General features: G+C 49.4%; 1 protein-coding gene across 1 annotated transcript in view; it reads right to left on the bottom strand.

Annotated features, from left to right (window-relative positions):
* The window catches only part of LOC144806041 (uncharacterized), a 761,680-nt gene that overhangs the window by 679,452 nt on the left and 61,240 nt on the right, over positions 1-20,988 (bottom strand). Inside the window, exons 3-4 of the mRNA XM_078672489.1 lie at positions 20,733-20,766; positions 11,790-11,908 (exon numbers count right to left, since the gene is read on the bottom strand). The gene's annotated coding sequence lies outside the window, so the exon portion shown is untranslated. The remainder of the gene's footprint in view (positions 1-11,789; positions 11,909-20,732; positions 20,767-20,988) is intronic.

The following is a 20,988-nucleotide window of genomic DNA, read 5'->3' as shown; positions in this document are numbered from 1 at the left end:
ACGAGGTCAGCTCATGGTGGACGCTCGCTCTAGACTGATTGAGAGCGATCCTCTAGAAAGGAGCTAATCCTGCCAAGGGCTGAGCCTTGAATGCCGGCCTCCTTGACACGGTCCACCAAGATCCCATGGTCGACCATGTCAACAGCGACGAGACATCCAACAGCACCAGGGCGTGAGGAGTATCCATGTCAGCCTTCTCTCGCAGGGAGTCTAATACCGCCATTATTACGGTCTCCGTTGAGTGGGCAGGCCGAATACCAGCTTGGTGTTGGATTGTTCAATAAAATTAGACAGGCACTACACCACATGAGCCTCCAGTACCTTTGCCAGGTACGAGAGCAAGGAGACTGGGCGGTAATTCAACAGGATCTGGGGTCTGCCCCTGATTTCTTCAGAAGGGGAACCACAATTGTCTCTTTAAAGGCCTTAGGGACACAGCCCTAGAATAGGGACTCATTCAGAAGAGAGCGGGCTGGACCCGGGAGGCCGGTGAAGGCTTCTTTTAGGACGTGTGGTGGTCAGCAGTCCGTAGGGGATCCAGATTTTACTTTAGACAAAAGGTCCTGGAACACTTGTGTACAGTAGTTCTCTGCTGGTGCAGATCAGTAGTGCCCGGCTCTTCTTAGGTCGTCAGGAACTGAAATTCAGGGACTGGGGATGCCACCTTAAAACTAGATTTAAGGGCGTTACAAGGGAGTGACAGTTAGTGTCCAATGGGCCCTTTGCCTGGGGTGTCTATGCCCTCTAACATGCTCTCCTTCTGTGAGAGGAGGACACAGTCCTAGCCCTAACTGGATAAGTCCCATCATCTTCAAGATGGTGGGCACTGAAAAGTGTACTTAACCTAGCCTCCTGCACCCGAGGGGTGGAGTTGGCAGAGGGGGGCACATCTCCTCTCCTATCAAAGGTTACCCACCTGTCCTGCCGCCAAAAAGGGAGTGAGGACAGGATGGAAGCCAGATCCTTCGAACAGGAGAGGCTGGGGTTGCATTACAAAGGAGGCAAAACCTTTGAAGCTCCCCACCAGGAAGGCTCTTTCTGTTCAGGGGAAGACGTGAACACCTCCACCTAGGAAAGGAATTGTTCTCAGTCTCAGAGTGCGCAGGCACTCTCCCCTGAGGTCAGAACACACTCTGATGGTAGCAGGCTGGCTCAGGCCAGCCAATGACCACACTAAGGATTGGTAGGTTTCACGGTACCCCCAAGGGGCACTTTGTGTGCAATCTATGTATATAAAAACAAAAGTATGTCTGTCTGTCTGTCTGTTTGTCCTTTATGCATTACTACACAATTCATCCGATCGCCATGATACTTTGGGAAGTTGTTGAGTACACTCCCGTGAAGGTTTCTAGCATAAAACATTTTTAAATATAGGCCCCCCAGGGCCCTCATAAACTTTTAAATATCGGCCCCCCAGGGCCCTCATAATCTTTTGAATACTGAATTTTTCCATTTACGAAATACCAGGCGAAGCGACAACGTATAAGTCCATCGATCCTGTGATTAATCAAGATGAAGTTGTCAATTACCCAACGGAATTCTTGAATTCTCTGGATTTGCCAGGTATGCCACCGCACATTTTAACATTAGAAATTGGCGTGCCGATCATTCTTCTCCGAAACATCAATCCACCACGACTTTGCATTGGTACAAGACTTCCGGTGAAAAAGATGATGAATAATGTCATTGAAGCTACAATTTTGAATGGGAAATTCAAGGGGGAAGATGTACTGTTGCCATGTATTCCAATGATCCCAACAGATATGCCTTTTGAATTCAAACGTTTACAGTTTCTGGTGCGACTCGCTTTTGCAATGACCATCAACAAAGCACAAGGACAATCGCTGCAAGTGTGTGGACTAGATTTGGAGAATCCGTGCTTCTCACATGGACAACTGTATGTGGCCAGCTCACGAGTCGGAAAACCTTGTGATTTATTCGTGTACGCCCCATACGGAAAAATAAAAACTTTTGTGTATCCACAAGCACTCGAATAAATAAATAGAATTAAAACGACACTTTGAAATGTTTTCCATATTAAAATTAAAAAGTTAAAAAAAAAAGACAAAATGTAAATTGAATGTTATCATAACGAGTTTCCTTGAATGTCCTTTCATCTGGGATCGCAGCAACGCGTGACGGGTAAGCTAGTTTTTAATAAAATCAACACTGGAATCAGTGCAGGTTTATTATGTTGAAATGCTTGGTGCAAAACATCACATATTTCAGTGAAGCCATCATGGAGCTGCGAACTCATACTGACAAGTGTCCAGCCTATGTACTTACTATGACTTCCCTGGTCACTTACAATATCCAGGAATCGACTAGGATATGCACAACATCCTGTGATTCTGGCCAAATCACTGTATCTCCCCGTGCCCGTAGACAGCGTCTAGAAACCCTCACGGGTGATGAGCCGCACAATATAAATCTGCGAACTTTAAAGTTAACTAACTGCCTGAGATATGGGTAAGACACCCCTCTAGCAGTGTTCATGGGTATGGCACACAGGTTGGCTCTTCAGTTTTGTCTGCACCAAGACACACAGGATGCTGTGGCAGTGTGCATGTGCTTGGTGAGGGGCCCCTTAGGGTGGCATAATGTGTGCTGCAGCCCTTAGGGACCCTCTTTAACCACAAGGCACTTGGTACCAGGGGTACTTTTTACTAGGAACTTATATGTGAGCTAAAGGGGTGCCAATTGTGGAAATGACGGGAACAGTTTAAGGAAGGAGATCTGGCACAAGGGACCTGGTTGGCAGGGACTCTGTGCACTTCCAGTCGAAACCAAAATATTTTCCAGGCAAAAAGTAGGGGCTACAATGTCCAAAAGAGGCACGTGTATTCATGACACCCTCCCCCCACAAATGAAAGAGGATGAGACTATCCTTCCTCTACAGAGTCTTCATCGTCCTCTTGGTGGACAATGTGAGTAATGCAGAGATACAGGGCCTTAAGTGGCTTACGTCTTTCCAAGAGGATCGCACTCAAGCTGTTCACTGTGCCCAATTCTCTACCTCTAAAGTCAAATTGATTTGTGGGGTGCTGCAGGGCTCCCCCCTGTCACCGTACCTTTTTAATCTGTACCTGTATCCTCTAATTCAATCCTTAGGCAAAAGGAAGGTATGCACTTTCAACTACGCAGACGATCATCAACTGATCTTGGAAATCGACAAGTCTGCAGCTACCATGTGACATATTGGTAGCTGGATGAACAGTAACCACCTCAATTTTAACCCAGACAAAACTGAAAGGATCCTAATTGGAGGGCCCTGGAACTCTAATTTTTGGCCGACTGAGTTGGGACCCACCCCTACCATCTAGATCAACTAAAAGCCTTGGCATCACAATTGACTACGATCTGTCTGTGAAATCCCAATTTGGGACGGTGGTCTCTACCTGCTTTTTTCCGCTCCGGAAGATCAGGAAGATGAACATAAGTTACTTACCTGTAAATTGTGGTTCTCCAGTATTGGTATCTTTGATAGATTCACATGCTTGAATCAATCCCCGTGGTCGAAGTGGGAGTCCCATGGTACATAGAATATCAATATAGCAATAGCATAGCGAAAGCATAGCTAAAAGAGCAATAGGAAGTATTGTAACATAGAAGTTAATAGGAAAAAACTTGTCACTTTAATAACTTGTCCAAGTCATTAGATATGGTCCAGACTCCAGCCAATCAGGTGACAGCACCCTCTGGGGCCTTCTCCTCAGAGGCTCAGGCTCTCAGATTTTCAAGCACAAGTGTAGCATAAGAGCCAAGGAGAAGAGGGGAGCCTCTGAGGGGAGGTGGGTGGATCGCATGTGAATCTATGTAAGATACCAATACTGGAGAAGCACAGTTTTCAGGTAAGTAACTTATGTTCTTCTCCAGTATTGGGGTATCTTTCATAGATTCACATGCTTGAATCAGAGTAGATAGCAGTAATTCGAGAATTGTGCATGGTAAACCAAAAGTAAATCGTAAACGGAGTACGAGAGAATACATATACGTATATTACAGTATAGCAGTAAACATGGGCACATCTGCAAAAGCAGAAATATATACATATAAACAATGTGTGCAGGAGGAGGTAAGAAACAGAGGCTCACCTTACTTAAAAAGATTACGTAGCACCGCTTGCCCCACAGCAGTGTCAGCTTTGTTGGCAGCTTCCAGACAGTAATGCTTGGTCGCAGCTCCATGAAGCAGAGCAGAGCACTAGAACAGTAGAAGAGGAGACTGCTCAAGTAGAGTGCGCTTTAATTGTCACATGAAGTGTCTTGCCTGCTTGCTGATGGCAAAAGGAAATTGCTCTAGATATCCAACGTGCAATAGTCTGTTTAGCAACTAGAGGTTCTTTACGCTTCCTGCCGTAGGCCATGAAGAGCTGATCAGTTTTACGGATACTAGTTGTTCTATGCAAATAACATTTCAAACATCTCTTTAACATCTAGAGAATGTAAAGTCTTTTCTGATGGCGACTGTGGATTAGGGAAAAAAGTCTTTAAGATGACAGGCTCATTCAGGTAAAAATCAGATGGAACTTTAGGAATTAAGGTCGGATTAGTGCGGAGCACCACAGAGTCTTTGGTGAATTGAAAAAAAGGTGGTTTGATAGTAAAAGCTTGTAACCATTGAGCCACACTTCAGGAGAAATGTGGCTCAATGGTTAGAGGAGGCATACCCGGAAGCAGAGGTCAGACCCGGGACCAGGGTTCAATTCCCGACGCGGCAGGGTCCGAGCCCAAGTGTCCACGGACTCGATAATTCTCACTTCGGTGCCTACTCGAATCACGGGTTCACACTCTGCAACTCTGGGCAATAGCTTGCTTAATCTCCACTACGGACCCCCCCCCGCGGCGGGATGCCTGGCTTTCACCTTGGGGATGCCCAGTATGGGTTATCTCACAGGGAAAAGCCAGGACGGGTTCCCAATGCAAGCGCCGAGATGCCCAAGGGTAAGTCGAGCGCTATATAAGAACACACACATACATACATACATACACATACATATCTCGCTGACTTGCCAAGCCGAAGTAAGAGCTAAAAGCAGTGATGTATTCCAGGAGATTAATTTAAGATAAGCCCTATAAATGGGTTCAAATGGGGACTTCATGAGTTGGGCCAATACAATGTTCAGATGCCAAGGAGGAGGCGGGCGTTGAATTGGGGAAAATCCGAAATAAGCCTTTCAAAAATTGTTGAAGAATTGGAGCCATCCTGCCGGAATCTGAAAATTGCAGCCAGAAAAACCTTCAGAGTAGAGTGAGAGAGGCTGGATTTTGATCATTGTAAGAAAAAAAGCAGAAGCTGCTCTGGCGTAGAGTGAACAGGGTGAACATTTGAAGCTTCACACCAAAGACAGAACCGTTTCCACTTGAGTTTGTAGATTTTGATAGTGGAGGGTGCTCTAGCGTTAGTGAGGACCTCCCTGTTGTTTGGAGGAATAATTAAATTGGCAAACTTATAGTGTGCAGGCGCCAGGCTGTCGATCGCAGAAAAGTTGGAACTGGATGGCAGATCAGGCCGTGGTTCATAGTAAAAAGATTTGAAATTGGGAGCAGCCAAATTGGATTGCACTCCGACAGAAGAAGGAGCTCTGTAAACCAGAACTGGCAATGCCTTCTGGGGGCTATGAGAAGGATGCAGCAGGGTTCTTTCCGCATTTTCCAAAGTACCCTTGGGACTAGAGGAATCGGTGGAAAAAGCGTAAGCATACATTTTTGACCAGTTCATCAAAAACGCATTCCCGCACGATTCTGGCTGGGGAAGCCAACTTGCATAGAATGGGCATTTGCGGTTCGGGTTGGTCGCAAATAAATCCAGATTGGGGCATCCGCAAAGCTGAAAGATGCGGTCCAGCGTCGGTGGATGAAGTTCCCACTCGTGCTTTGACGATACCGACCTGCTCAAGGAGGCTAGAAGGTTGGACACTCCCGGAACATGGACTGCTGTTAAAGTGATCTGATGTTGAATCGCCCAATCCCAAATTTGCTGAGCGTTTCGGGATAGCAAAGTGGATCTCGTGCCCCCTTGTTTGTTCACATAATGCATGCTTGTTGTGTTGTCCGTTCGGATCAACACTGAAGCTCCTTGAATGAGGGTGCGGAAGGACTTAAAAGCCAGGAATATCGCCAGTAACTCCAAAAAGTTTATGTGCCAAGTTCGTTGGTAGGGGTCCCATTTCCCCTTGACTGTGAGGGCTTGAAGATGCACTCCCCACCCTTCTAGGGAGGCGTCTGTCATGAGGATGAAATTGGAGCGTCCACTACCAACGAACGACTGGCTGAAATGTTTGGTATGCGAGTCCACTATAGGAATGCTCTTCGTATCCGAGACGTGATGTTGATGACATCGTCAAAAGACCCTGAGAATTGTTGCCACTGGTTGTCAAGTTCCTCCTGTAAGGGTCTCATTTTGAGGCAACAGTTGGGAATTAGGGTAATAAAGGAAGACAGCATCCCCCGAAGCGATTTGAACTGTTGAACAGAAACTGACTTTTTTGTGCGCAGGAGAGTTGCCAATTTGGAAATCCACTGTTGTCTTTCGTTTGAGAAAAAAGCCCTTGTTTGCTGTGTGTCTATGATGGCCCCCAAGAAGGTCCTCACAGAGGGGGTGAACTGAGACTTTTCCAGATTGCTGGAAAAACCCAGAGACTGGAACAGAGACAAGAATGATTCAGTGTGTCTGGTTGCGACTGCAAACGACTGCGCCTTTATAAGGCAGTTGTCGAGGTAGGGAAATATTTGGACACCAGCTTGACCAAGATGTGCTTTCACCGGTGCCAAGACTTTGGTGAACCCTCAGGGCGCAGAGCGAAGGCCAAATGGAAGGACTTTGAATTTGAAATCTCTGGAAGCCACTCTAAAACGAAGGAATTTTCTGTGTCTGCGTAGGATAAGGACATGAAAATAGGCATCTTGAAGGTACAGTGTTGTCATGTAATCCATTGAGACAGTAATTGAAGCACTTCTAGGAGAGACAACATCTGGAAAGTTTGCTTCTTGAGGAACTTGTTGAGGGAATCTTGAACAGAAGCCTGCACCCCTTTGAAGATTCTGTACTTTTCGATCGCTCCTTTCTTTAACATAAGATTGATTTGGCATAAAAGTTCCTTCAGATGGGCAGGGGGAGGACCTCTGGGGGGAGAATTTGGAGGGAATTTCACATATTCCAGAGTGTGGCCTCTGGACACTATGTCCAAAACCCATCGATCTGTAGTTATTGCGGACCAATTGCGAAGAAATGGGAGATACGCCCTCAAACTTTGGTCGGATTGATGGGAAGAGTGGTTGGCAGCGGTCACTGCTTTTTTGAGGAATCTCTACTCCTGCAGGAGGATTTCCCTCTGTACTGCTTGTAATAGGCAGCCTGCGGTTGTCTAAAAGACTGCTGTAAAAGGGAGGAGGAGTAACGCGGTTGATCCGGATAGGGTTGTTACTGCTGGTATTGGTTGTAACCTCCCCGAAAGGAAGAGGAGGAGCTGCGACCCCTCGCACCACCTAAGACCTGCTTTAAACTGTAGAGTGCCAAGAGCAAGTGCTGTGTCAGTGTCTTTCTTTATTGCCTGGAGGGCGTCATCAATGTGCTGGCTACAAAGTGATTCGCCGGCCTAAGGCATGTCGATAATCTTTGTTTGTACTTCTTGCCGAAAAGAAGTAGCTTTTAACCTGCCTTGATGCCAGAGGACTGCTGCCTCCGCTAGATGGGTAAAGCCCGTGGAGGACACTGCAGAATCAATAAACTCGGAGGAGATCCGTTCTCCCTCCTGAAGGATCCTGAAAGCCTCTGCTTTAGAGGCCTCGGGCAACAAATCAATAAAGGGGGAAATGTCTGACCACATTTGCCTGTCATATCGGCCTAGAACAGCAAGAGAATTGGCCACCCGGAACGTAGTTGCCGCCATGGTTGAAAACTTCTTACCAATGGAATCAAGGCGTCTGCCATCTTGATCAGGAGGAGCCGATAACGGACACAAGGGATTCCTGGCACGACGTTGTGCCGCCTGGGAGATAACCGAATCCGACTTTGGTTGACCAATAAGACTGGATGGTGAATCATCCGGGGCCTTGTACCTAATATCCAGGCGCGGCAGGACTGCAGGAATGGAAGCAGGGGTTTTCATGACCTTCAAACCGTCCTGCCAGATGAAGTCAATGATTGGGATAGCCCAGACCTGTTTCTGAGGCTGGTCTTTGAAATCATACAAGAAACAGTCGTCGTCCTTGGTGACTCTAGGAAGTTGGAATCTCTTGGCCGGCCTGTCCATGAGAACATGAAACCCACCTATGTCAGCTGACGGAGAGTCAACAGGAATTGGAGTCGAAGGTGACGGAGTCTGAATTTGATAATTGTCCCACTCAGTAAGGAGGGATCTATCACCCACTCCCCTTCTTCTCTGTTGTGCTCAGTTGTGTGTGCGTCCTCCGGGTGATGAGACATTGATGCCACCGGACGGGGCGGCGATGAAGGCAGAGGAAGAGGCATCTGTGGAACAGATGAGGCCGACTCCGAGGGAGGAAATCGACGGTAGTAGTCATCAAGCATATGATGCAAATTAGAGATGAGAGACATGGGCATCTGCACAGCTGGATACTCAAGTGGTGGTTGAGTATTAGGCTCAGGGTAGTAATCATATCCTTGGTCATCATCAATATCTTGGCATTTGATGAGAAGCTCGGAAGGAGTACGAACAGCACGGAACCAGTCATCCTCTTCCGAATCCTCCTCATTAGCGCCATAGTCAAAAGCTCCACAGGAAGATTTGGTGATGGTTGTGTTGGCAATAGACCCAAAGAAGAATTCCTACGTTGAAGTAGGGAAACATCCGTCGTTCCTGAAGGCGGCAAAAGTGTTGCTGAAGATTTCAAGAGGACTAGACACATCAAAGCTGAAGGTGGAACCAAGGATGCCGCTGACTACTCAGCGGGCGACGACAAAGAGCGTAGTTGAAGTTCTGTAAGGAAAGGCATCTGTGCTGTCGACAAGGCAACCATCGACAAGGCAACCGCCGATGAGGCAATCGTCAGCGAAGCACCCGTCAACGATGAGGCAACCTTCGACGTCGAGGCATCCGGTGACGAAGCGGGTAGAGCCTTGAGAGTCATCGACCGTCTCGCCGGCAAGGAGGCATCTGACGACGACCGACGGAGGGAGGTGGCAGACGAGTGAGGCTTCACCGACACCATGACAAACGTCGACGGAGAAGACTCTGATGACATAATCATTGTAGGTTGAGGAGAAGAGAAGGTGGAAGTCGTCGTTGTAGCAGTTGTAGCAGTGGCGACTGAAGTCTTCGTCGACAAGGGACAATGGACCCATTTGTTAGGCAAATTTGTCTCAGGAAGAGACTTAGGTGCCTGAGACTTAGAGGCAGATCTCGCAGGCACAGAGGGAACAGGCAGTCCCTTAGAAGGAGCAGGAGCCCTTTTTGAGGAAGAAGTCTGGCCTTCAAGAGTAGAGGTGTGGTCTTTCTTGAGCACCTTAGAAGATACCATCTCCACCTCACTAGCCCTCTTCTTAGAGATGACAGTCCTGAGAGCGGAATCACTCTCAACATCTGATAAGGGATTATCCTTGGTCTTGAGTTTCTGTTAGCACAGATGGTAGACGCCCCTCTCTGTCTCTTAAAGTCTTTTGAGGAAAAGTCCTGCAGATTTTACAATCTCTCACCTGATGTTCAGGGTGGAGGCCGTAGATACACTTTTTGTGGGGGTCTTCGGAATGAAGCCGGAGTGTCCCACAAGACTCACAGTGTCTGATGAGTGACCTTTTTGTAGTAGACAAAGCAGTGAAGATATTCTGAAGAGTTTCTGAAGAGAAAAGGTAGAGGTACTGAGCAGAGCTCAGGGAGACTCCCTTCACACGACGTGCGGTAGAAAATCTGAGAGTCTGAGCCTCTGAGGAGAAGGTTCAAGAGGGCGCTGTCGCCTGATTGGCTGGAGTTTGGACCATATCTAATGACTTGGACAAGTTATTAAAGTGACAAGTGTTTTCCTGTAAACGTCTATGTTACAATACTTCCTATTGCTCTTTTAGCTGTGCTTTCGCTATGCTATTGCTATTCTATGTACCGTGGGACTCACTTCGACGACGGGGAATGATTCACGCAAGTGAATCGATGAAAGATACCCCATTACTGGAGAACAGCAGTTTTCTCACTACTGAAGCTCTTACCCAAGTTGCTTTAGCACATTGACTACACTAACTCTTTCTTTGGCATTCCGGCATATCAATCTAAAAGACTGCAACTAGTGCCAAGCCAGGCTGCTAGATTAATCTATCGCCAGCCAAGAATGCAGTATGTCACCCCTCTTATGAAAAAGTTACATTGGCTTCTGGTGGTCGAACGCAGTGCATTCAAGTTGGGATGCCTCCTCTTTAAAGCGCTACATGCCAACTGCCCAGTGTCTGTATGTACTCGGGTCCAGAGATATATCCACATTCAAAATCTTAAAGACCTGGCTCTTTTGCCAGGCTTATGAATGAATTACTTAGCGGCAGGACTCCCTTGTCCGCAGCGCCATGAAACCTTGTGGTGTACACACGCTTTATAAGTATTTTTAACATAACATAGCATTTAACATTGTCTAAATGGGACAACCTGGAAAGTCCATCTGCATTGGCAGTCCCAGGTCTTTGTTTCACTTCAAAGTCTATTCTCTGTAGGGAGATGGACTACTTTAGCCATTTGGGATTCTCACCTTTCATTTGCATTAACCATTGGAGAGGCCTGTGGTCGGTTTGAACTAGGAAGCGAGAGCGAAACAGGTTTGACCTAAACTTCTCAAGGGACCAAACCACAGCAAAGGCGTCCATCTAAATGACAGTTCAACGCTGTTTCCTGGGATTAGCCTTCTACTGATGAAAGCCACTGGCTGATCTTGACCGTGGTCATGTTTTTGGGATAGCACTGCTCCTATACCATGTTCCGAGGCATCAGTCTGCACAATGAATTGCTTGACATAATCTGCAGCTTTCAGAACAGGTGCAGAGCACATTGCTTCCTTCAGAGTGTCAGAAACCTTTAGACAGCTCACAGTCCAGTTCACTATTTTAAGGCATTCTTTTGGATTTCAGCTCTGTGAAGGGTGCCACAATGGTGCCATAATCCCTCACAAACCTCCTATAGTACCAGGGAAGCCACGGAAGGCCCTCACTTGAGTCTGGGTAGTTGGAGCCACCCAGTCCAGAATGGTCTAGATCTTGGGTTGCAAGGGTTGAACCTGGCCTCCACTAACAAGGTGACCCAAGTATGCAACCTTGCCCTGCCCTATCTGGCACACAGTGATAGGGGCCATTAGTTCCTCAATTTCTCTGCCACTGTTTTTAATCTCAACATGGACTAGGAAGATCACATTAACTATATTGTAACAACTGTTCGATAGTTGATCTTATATTCAGACTTCACCAATCTCACATCTTATGACACAACATCCTCTGTCCTATGCTCATCCGGCGTACTTAATAAAAGATCTGCGACAAAGTGCCCTCTTGTGGTGCCCACCAGGCATTGTAGCGCCGGCCTGGTGAGGAGTATAGCCCAATGATGAAGCATGTCACCTTCAGGTGAGTGAACGCAACTTGTCTTAAAAGCACATGCTTCCTAGGGTGTCTGCGTTCAGTTACAGATAATGTCGCTGGGACTGAACCTCCGGAACAGTATACTGTGATATGATTGTGTTTTATTTTAACAAATGTACATAGCAGATATTGACCCTTCCTTTTTTCACAAAAATGATCGGATACCTGCCTCGGAGCGCACTTCTTACAGACGAGTATGGGGTTATCATGTAGCTCCTTACCTGTGCGAGTTATCAGGATCGATGCAGGGAGCAGACCCAAACCAGCCACGTGTGGAGATCAACGACAAATACTGAAGAATTAACAGAGCTTCCAAGCTGGTGACCATTACTTAATTGCCCTTGAAAATAAAAGACACGTTTTTAGTATTCTGGTGACTCGTGACCATAAAAAACAAAGGTTATAAATTCAATAGTGTCTCAAATACTTAAAAAATTGGAACTGGATGTGCTGAATCGCATGTTGTCGCAGCTCATGCGTGACACCTTCCACCATTATTGCTTATGGGACTTGTAGTTTTGTTTTTCTCATTAAAAGGATGGGTTCTAAAGTCCCAGTGATCTAAGCGATGTTAGTTAAAATCAGAGACATGAGTGAGGGTGAAGCATGACACTGCTCTGTTTAGCAGTGAGATGAATGACAGTTCCCCAGCCCTTCCATTCTTTTACAGACAGAGGCTCGTCAGCCGTTCATATTTTTTTGCAATGGGAAAGAAACTTTTATTGCAACTTGTGCCAACTGAAGAGATAAAACGCGTGAGCGTGTTTCATTAACTACTGACAAACATGAACAATCAAGAACATGAGTTTCTGGAAAACTATCAAGCACCCAATCAGAATCAGCCGCCCTTCACACCCAGGAATTCTTGAGGCTTTGGAGAGGGTGAATTGCACGTGGTATAAGAGGAACACTACATCGACTCAAAGCTCACTTCTCAGGGATGTACTGAAATGCCAGCCTCATTGCACACTTAGACAGCTCTTCACCTCCTCCTCCTCAAACTGTTAACCAGCTATCAGGGCAAATGAGCATGCAGCAAAGCATCGCTGGCTTGGTTCCACACCGGACCAGGCAAGGTGGTCAACTCCATACTCCTCCAAGTCAGCAAGCACTCTGATCGAGCCAGTCCTAACCCCACATGAATGTTCCCCATCACAACCATTTTAATGGTACTAAGTTATGTTTCTGCCAAATGATTGAGTAAAAAATTGAAAGTTTTTACTATGAAGTGCTGCAAGAGAAATCGTGAAGTTTTTCAATATTTCTGAGTCTGCCACAGTACACAGGAGCATTATTTCTCTACAGCAGCAAATCGTGTATGTGCCCTGTAGAAAGCACGTTTGAATGAAACATGGAATTGAAACATGGAATGCATTGCAGCCAAAAATCCATGCAACAACATAGAGTGCAAGATAACTTGTGTTATTATTCCAGCAGAACAAAATGCCATTCCTAATGTGTACATCATTTTAAAGACAAACCCAGAAAAATGTATGGTCAGTGTTGTTGTTCAGCCTGTTAAAAGACAATCTCCATTAATGTGTCAGGAAATAAAACACTATGAGAAATCCTACTCTATGGCAGGGTGCTGCCTGCCACTGTATTGCAGGTTACTTCCAACATAATCGGATTTTTACATACATACTCCAGGGTGCTGCCAGCTATCGGGTCTGCACACAGCAGTCTGGAGCCACTCAGGAAGGAGGTAAGCTCTTCATTTCATCTTAAGCCTTTAGGTTACATTCACAGCCTGATGGGTCTGGAGAACTTTATCCATGCTCTAACTGCGCCCAGAAGATAGACCTAGCCCATCATAGACTGTGTTGAGTGCTGGGTGATGCCTGGCATCTTATTATCGTTGGCGGGAGGATGAAGCTCTGATAAGAGCTATTACAAGAAGAGCAGAGAAACAGGACCACAGATCGCCAAAGAGTGACAACTGCCCAGAAGCTGAAGAAAGAACTCTGAAACAGCAAACCTACACTCTGGAGATTCTCCAGGATAAGCAAATGATGGTAATGGAATGCAAACTGCAGCATTAAGGTCACACACTACAACATCATTCCCTTTAAACCAAAGGTAACAGCCTACAAGAAAAAACTAAACAAAAAGCAACAAAACTGGGGGCGTGGCTAAGGCGGCGAACATGGCGGACGCAGCCTAGGTGAGCTCCGTCCCGCCGACCAGTTATCCTGCGATAATCCTTCGTCTCCTCTACCCTGAGACACCCAAAACCAACATATTGGGCCGTCGGAACTTGCTGTGGTGCTCCGATCGCAGTTTGAGCGCTGTCGCCGACTGCTGGACGGAGGCTTGGGCTCCGAGGCGGGGCGGCCTGCTGCCACGCGCAAAGCCGGGACCTAGAGTTTGAGGCTGCGGGACGGGAGTGAGGCGCGGCCGGTGTGGCGGAGGAGCGGTGCCCGGCCCAGCACTTCCGGAGCTTTGGCGGACACGGTGAGCTGCGTGACACTACGAGGGACTAGTGCAGAGGCGGACGGCGCAGCTGCGGGGGGCCCGCTCTTCGGTGCCGGCTAGGAGGAAGGTTCCGACGGCAGCTGGACGTGCCCCGCTCGGCGGTCGAGTCGGACCGGGGGGACGCGGCTGGCTTGTGGGGCAGCGGTGCACCCCTTCCTCGATATTGCTCCCCCCCCTGCCTCCTACTTGATCCCGGCAGCTGATCCCGGCGCTCACTGAGGGGGGGGCGAGACGCTGGCGCTCCCTACGCAGCATACTGGGGCCTCTCACCCCCTGACTCACAGACACTGAGAAGCCAATGTAGAGACTCTCCTCAGGTGGGGGGCCGAGAAGCAGCCTATTGGTCGTAGTGCGGTGCCCGCGAGTGGCGGCGAGCTGGTGTGTGGCGATCTGGGCGAGCTACCCCCGCAGACGTCTACATCCCGTGACCCGGGCCCACGGTGGCGGCCCTCGGAGCTGTGGTTAAGGGGCCCCTGTGGTGAAACCGGCGAGAAGGTTTGGTCCAAGCGGCCCGGCCCGGATGGTGACCCATCTACCGGATTTGGTTTGGAGAAGGGAACGAACCCATTGAGGTGTCACTAGGGCGCGGAGGTGCTACGACGCTAACAGAGGCACTACCAGACCTAGTGGTGGACACTTATTCCTTGATCTCTCCTTCTGTAACGCCCTGGACCTGGTATCTATATTTTCTGGCGACCATGACGAGGGGCAACAACAGTGGACCCACATCGAAGCAAGGCCCGATAGACAAATTCACGGGGCCACCTGGGGATGCCGGGGCGGCCGGGGGACCGTCTACGTCCGTCCCCGATAATGCCGCTCTCATGGCGGCGATAACTCAGTCCCGGTACATGTTAGATGCTAAAATAGGGGCGGTCAGAGCCGACGTTACATTACTGCAACTGGATCTGCGCAACGCTGTTGCTCGCATTACCGAGACCGAAACAAGGCTTACTGGAGTGGAAGACGATGTCGCGACTCTTAAAAAGAAGGTGGCCAGCATGGAGGGGATCCAGAGGGGCCTTGCTCTGAGGGCTGAGGATGCAGAAGGGCGTGCTCGGAGGAACAATCTACGCTTTGTGGGATTTCCGGAGGACTGTGAGAAGGGCGACGTGGAGGCCTTCCTGACCAGCTGGCTGGAGGGATGGATCCCTCCGGAGTCCCTATCGCGCTGTTTTATCATAGAACGTGCGCACCGAGCACTGACCCAGAAGCCGCCGGTGGGGGAACGCCCTCGACCAGTGATAGCCAAGCTGCTCAACTATCACGACCGCGACACGATCCTGCGACAAGCACGCCTGAAGGAACCTCTACTGTTTGAAAAGCAAAAAATCCTGATCTTTCCAGACTACACCATGCTAGTACAGCGATAACGCCAATCCTTCACTGAGGCCAAGGCGCGACTGAGGGGCCTGAAAATCCAGTATGCTCTGCTATATCCGGCCCGCCTGCGGGTGGTGTTTCAGTCCAAAACCCAATTCTTTAACACCCCAGAAGAAGTCTTCGCCTGGACGGACGAGACGGTCCGGATCAGGGTGCACACTCCCCCAGGTCGGGATTCGGACACATCCTCCACTACTGGGCCCCCTCGGACCCCACGGCGGTCGCGTAGCAGAAGTAACTGGAGATCTCGTCCAGAGAAACATCCCCCTTCGGAGACTGAGGCAGCGGGGGCCGCAGAGGCTCCAGACTCACAAGATCCGACATCCTAGGCACCGCGATGGGTGGTGATCTTTCAAACAGGACCCCGGGAGGTGAACACGCTCTTCCTGAACATGGACAACTTATGCGAGATGCAGCTCAAGTCTTCAGCTATACAAGTAACTTTGTGGTTTGGGGATCCGGGTGGGGGGACGACATAGGGAGGGCAGACTCAATCCCTCTGTTCGGAAGGGTTAGTTAGTGGGTTAACTGCAGTTATGGGGATCCATTGGTCGGGTGGGCGGTCTGTCTCATGTTGGGGGCAGAAGCCAAGCTACACCGCGACAGGTACTTCATCGTTCCTTGAGGTATGGGGTGGGGGTGGGGGGGGGGGGATTTCTGGGAAGTTAGTAGATGTTGGGTTGGGGGGTGACTACACGGTTATGCGATACTGCACAGTGTATTTTTGGGTCCTATGGATGCGAGATGGCTGTGTGTGGCCTCTAATACAGGAGATGTCTGATCTTCTACACATGAATGGTGGTTGAGACATCCGAATCAGACCTACAGAGGGCGTCTATGCGTGTTATGAGCTGGAATGTGCGGGGGATGCTAGACAGGATTAAAAGAGGGGCAGTCCTACGACAGGGGAAAAGGGATAGGGCTGACATGTTACTATTGCAAGAAACCCACCTCATGGGTTCCAAGACCCTTAGCCTGCAGAGGTATGGCTACCAACAGGTGTTTCATGCGGGGTTTGTGAGGGGGTCCCGGGGGGTGGCTATCCTGGTGCATCGCAGGCTGTCCTACACGCATGAAACTCAGTGGATGGATACACAGGGCAGGTATGTGTTCATTCAGGGCAAGATAGGCACTGAGCAGATAGTCTTTGGGAGTGTTTACGCTCCGCCCCCACTGCAGGGTGCCCTTATAGAAAAGTTATTTGGCGTATAGGCTGAGATCCCTAATGTTATGGCAGTAATAGGCGGGGACTGGAACGATGTGATGAATGCGCGAATGGACAGACATAGGCTGGGGGGTGAGGTGCTATCGGATACGGATTGGTGTCACTACAACGCATGCTTTTACCACGCATGCCTTTACAACGCGGTTTTTACCACGCAGTCCATTACAACGCATAATGCTTTTAGGCGCTGGATAGTGAATTATTTAATTTACTATTCCAACTCCAGTCCCCGTGGATAGCAGGGAAGGTGTTGGATAGTATATTAAATACATTCCCTATCCTAGAGCGCCCCCCAGCGCATTGCGTTGTAATGGTTTGCGTGGTAAAAGTTGCGATGTAATGGTAGTGCGTTGTAAAAAATTCGTTGTAACCGTGCTACACCATCGGATACACCTACTAAACTGGAGGGCATGGTGAGAGGAATGGGATGGGTGGACGCATGGCGGCACCAACACACCCAACACAGTGAATACACATACGTCTCAGCAGTACACAAGTCCTTCTCTAGGATGGATTACTTATTTGTCCCCCACGCCTGGGTTGGAAGGGTGGATGCCACAGCAATACTGCCACGAGGCCTGTTGGACCACTCTCCGGTAGTGCTTGACCTACTTCTCGATCGGAGAAGGCAGCCTTTCCGTTGGCGCCTCTCCACATGGTACTTACAGCAAGAACCCTAACAGTCCCACATGAGGGAGGCTATTGATCACTACTGGAGCGATAACGATCACCCCGATGTGGATGCCATGACCCTCTGGGAGGCTCTGAAACCCACGCTTCGCGGGGTAGATGTTGCTTGGTGCGCGGCCGCCCGCAAGACACGTAGGGAAGACCTGGTTACAGCGGCAGACCAAGTTAGAGATCAGGAGAACAGGTGCGGTGCTGGCGGGGGAGAGGAAGATATACGGCAACTTCTGCTGATGCAGCAGTCATACGCCTCCTTGCAGCTCGACGAGGCTCGACAGTTGTGGCTAGCGACTCAGAGTAGGATCTACCAATGGGGCGACAAATCTAGCTCGATGCTCTATAGACTCTGTCAGAGCACTTTTCACGCACAGTCCCTACCATGTCTACGAGATGTGTCCGGAGAGCCTATGACGGCCCGACGGACCTAGCGGCCAGCTTTGCACGATATTATGAGGCTCAATACGCCCGCCGGGAGCTCCTCTCGTCAAGCGACGTCAATAAGTTCCTGGCTGATCTCCCGCCACGGTCGATCTCGGATGACGAGCGGGCTAGACTTGAACTTCCCTTGTCGGCGGAGGAACTGAGTACGGCCCTCGGGGAATTGAATACAGGCAAAGCCCCCGGGCCCAACGGATTCCCCTGCGAATTCTTTAAAAAGTTCCACCTTCAATTGGGCCCATACTATAGCAGAGCACTAGAAGCGGCCAGAGAGTGTGGCTGACTCCCGAGAGACTGGCGACACGGTGAAATTGTGGTCTTCTGCAAACCAGGAAGGCCTCCAGACCAGCCCGAGTCTTATAGGCCAATCTCATTATTAAATACCGAAGCTAAAATCTTGGCGAAGGCGCTAGCCAATCGCCTTCTTCCATACATCACTGAACTCGTCCACCCAGACCAGACCGGATTTATGCCTCATAGGGCAACGCGATATAACATTCGGCGCGCGCAGGTGGCGGTGGAGGCGGCCCGAGCAGCCGGGATTCCCGCGGCCCTTCTATTGGCCGACATAGATAGAGCCTTCGACTCAGTGAGCTGGGTCTACCTTCGTGCGCTGTTGTCCCGCCTGAACTTGGGGCCCCACTTCCTATCCTATCTACAACTATTGTACACGGACCTCACGGCGTCGGTGAGAGTGGCTGGGGCAGTGTCTGATTCCTTTCCTATAGGTAGAGGCACCAGACAGGGATGCCCCCTATCACCATATCTCTTTGCCCTGGCCATGGAACCATTGGCGGCGTGGGTCCGAATAGACGCACAGATGCGGGGCATTGAGTGGAGTGCGGGACCCTCCGACAGAATTGCACTCTATGCGGACGATGTTCTATTTTTCCTTACGGACTTGAATAGATCTGGGCCGCGGGTCCTTGACATTATGCAGATTTTCTGAGAGGTATCGGGCCTCCACCTGAACCTGCGCAAATCGGTGCTGTGGGTGCTGGGGGAGCATCGAGATTTAGGGTCCTGGGCCGGGGCATTGCAGGAAGCGACGGGAGGCATTAAATACTTGGGGATATTTTTGACAGACTTGCGCGGGGTCTCCTGGACGCGCAATGTAGTGCCCGTTTGGGAGCGTATCCGCTCGGATATGACTACGTGGTCCCGTATGCCTCTGAACGTATATGGCCGCTCGGCCATATTTAAAATGGTGGCCCTCCCGCGTCTCATATATCAGCTACAAAACCACCCGTACCCTATATCACCGCAGTGGTTCAGGCATTTAAATTCGGCGCTTAGTAATTTCTTCTGGGCTGGGGGAGTGGCAAGAGTGGCACTCCGTACGTGCTTTCTTCCACGTACTGTGGCGGTCTGGCAACATCAGATATCCTGTCCTACTATCAGGCCTCACATCTGCTGATACTGAATGAATGGTGGTATGGGGATCGAAGTGATCCTGCCTACGCCCTGGAGCGATACCTGATGGACCCTGATACGCTACACACCATATTGTATTCGGCTGTTAAGAAAAAGAGGCTTCCAGTGGTCACTCAAATAGTATTTCAGATATGGCGCGGTGCACTCCGTCGAATGGGATGGTGGAATAAGCTGACGAGAGAGACCCCATTGTGGCAGAATGGGCAGCTGCCGGAGTTGTTGTCCTTGCAGGGCTTCCGTGGCTGGGACGCGATCGGCATCTCGGCCGTTGGCCACGTGGTCAAGGGCACGACCCTTAAATCCTTCCAAGAGCTGCGAAAGGAGTATGACATGCCCCAGACCCAGTTTTTTAGATACCTACAGCTCCGTCACGCCATTGCTCCTGCCCTGAGGGACCTTGACTCGTTGCCCGAGTTTTGCCCCCTGGAGGCTAAGGTATTCATGGGGGAATTAGAAAGCAAAAAGATATCAGCCATCTACCAAACACTAGTCACCCATTGCTCAACTTCCCTGGACAATCTGCGGGCTAAGTGGGAAAACGATCTGGGTGCATTTGAGGAGGAAGACTGGAGAGAGGCGCTCGAGGCTCCTAGAGGGGCGGCCATTGCGGTACGGCTGCGTTTCATTCAGTTCAAATATCTCCACAGGGCCTACTATACCAGGGAACGACTGTGGAAGGCAGGCTTGATTGCGTCCCCTGATTGTCTGAGGTGTGACAGAGAGATGGGCACATTCCTGCATACAGTTTGGGCGTGTGATGGTCTACGGAGGTTCTGGACGGGAGTGTGGGACTGCTTGTCGGAGGTGCTGGGCTGGGATCTACCCCGCACACCGCAGCTAGGCCTCCTCCATATCCTAGAACAGGTGGGAAGAAATCTGTACAAACATCACTTGTTGTTGTTGGGTCTCATGGTGGCCAAGAGGGACGTGGCCCGTGCCTGGAAAGACCTCAGAGCCCCCATATTGGGTGTGTGGAAAAGGGGACTTAACTTTTATATGGTACTGGAACGCCCGATCTTCGAGGCCAGGGGCTGCCCCCGGAAACACTATAAAATTTGGAAGAGGTGGGCAGAGTACAGAGGACTATGGCTGGAGCCGCCAGCACACGAAGAACCTGATGAAAGACAGTTGGACGTTGAGCCTGTGGGATGAGGAATACACACTAATTGTATTTTGCAATGCTTTTGCTTCTGGACTGTTTAGACGCTGTGCAGGGGGTGGGAAGGGGGAGTTCTGGGTGGGGGAAGTGGGGGGATGGGGGGAGGGGGGACTTAGGGTCATTTCTTACACTTAAATGACTGATTGAATTGTTTGCGATGCGATTATTGCTTTTATGCTTGCAGCCTTTCCGGATTTTCGGGACGCTGTATGTCTTCTGTAACATTTCAACAGCACAATAAAATGTTGTTCTTAAAAAAAAAGCAACAAAACTAGAAAATGCATTTTCAAATGCTGCAAAAGAGAAACTGTTAATACAAATGAACAATATTAAACTTTGTTGGTACCATAGTAATGTGCTTACTTCTGGGCTTCTCTCCATCTTCAGGAATAACGCTCTGAAAGGAGAAATTACTGCAGTGAGTCTCAGAGTCTTCAGTAATACTGGTCTCAGTCACGAAGATTGTGGTGTTCTCTTATTTTGCTTTATAGATCCACCAGTCATGCCATCGCTATTAGCAGACACGCTACTGTCAGCAGCATCACAACTTCGGGCAGACCAGCAATGCGGATCTCACCACTCACATTAGTTGAACAGACTCGTCTCTGCTACATACATC

The sequence above is a fragment of the Lissotriton helveticus genome, assembly GCF_964261635.1.
Source record: "Lissotriton helveticus chromosome 1_1 unlocalized genomic scaffold, aLisHel1.1 SUPER_1_unloc_40, whole genome shotgun sequence".
NCBI lineage: Eukaryota > Metazoa > Chordata > Amphibia > Caudata > Salamandridae > Lissotriton > Lissotriton helveticus.
The sequence above is the reverse complement of the archived record's forward strand: the minus strand, read 5'-3'. Positions and strand labels throughout refer to the sequence as shown.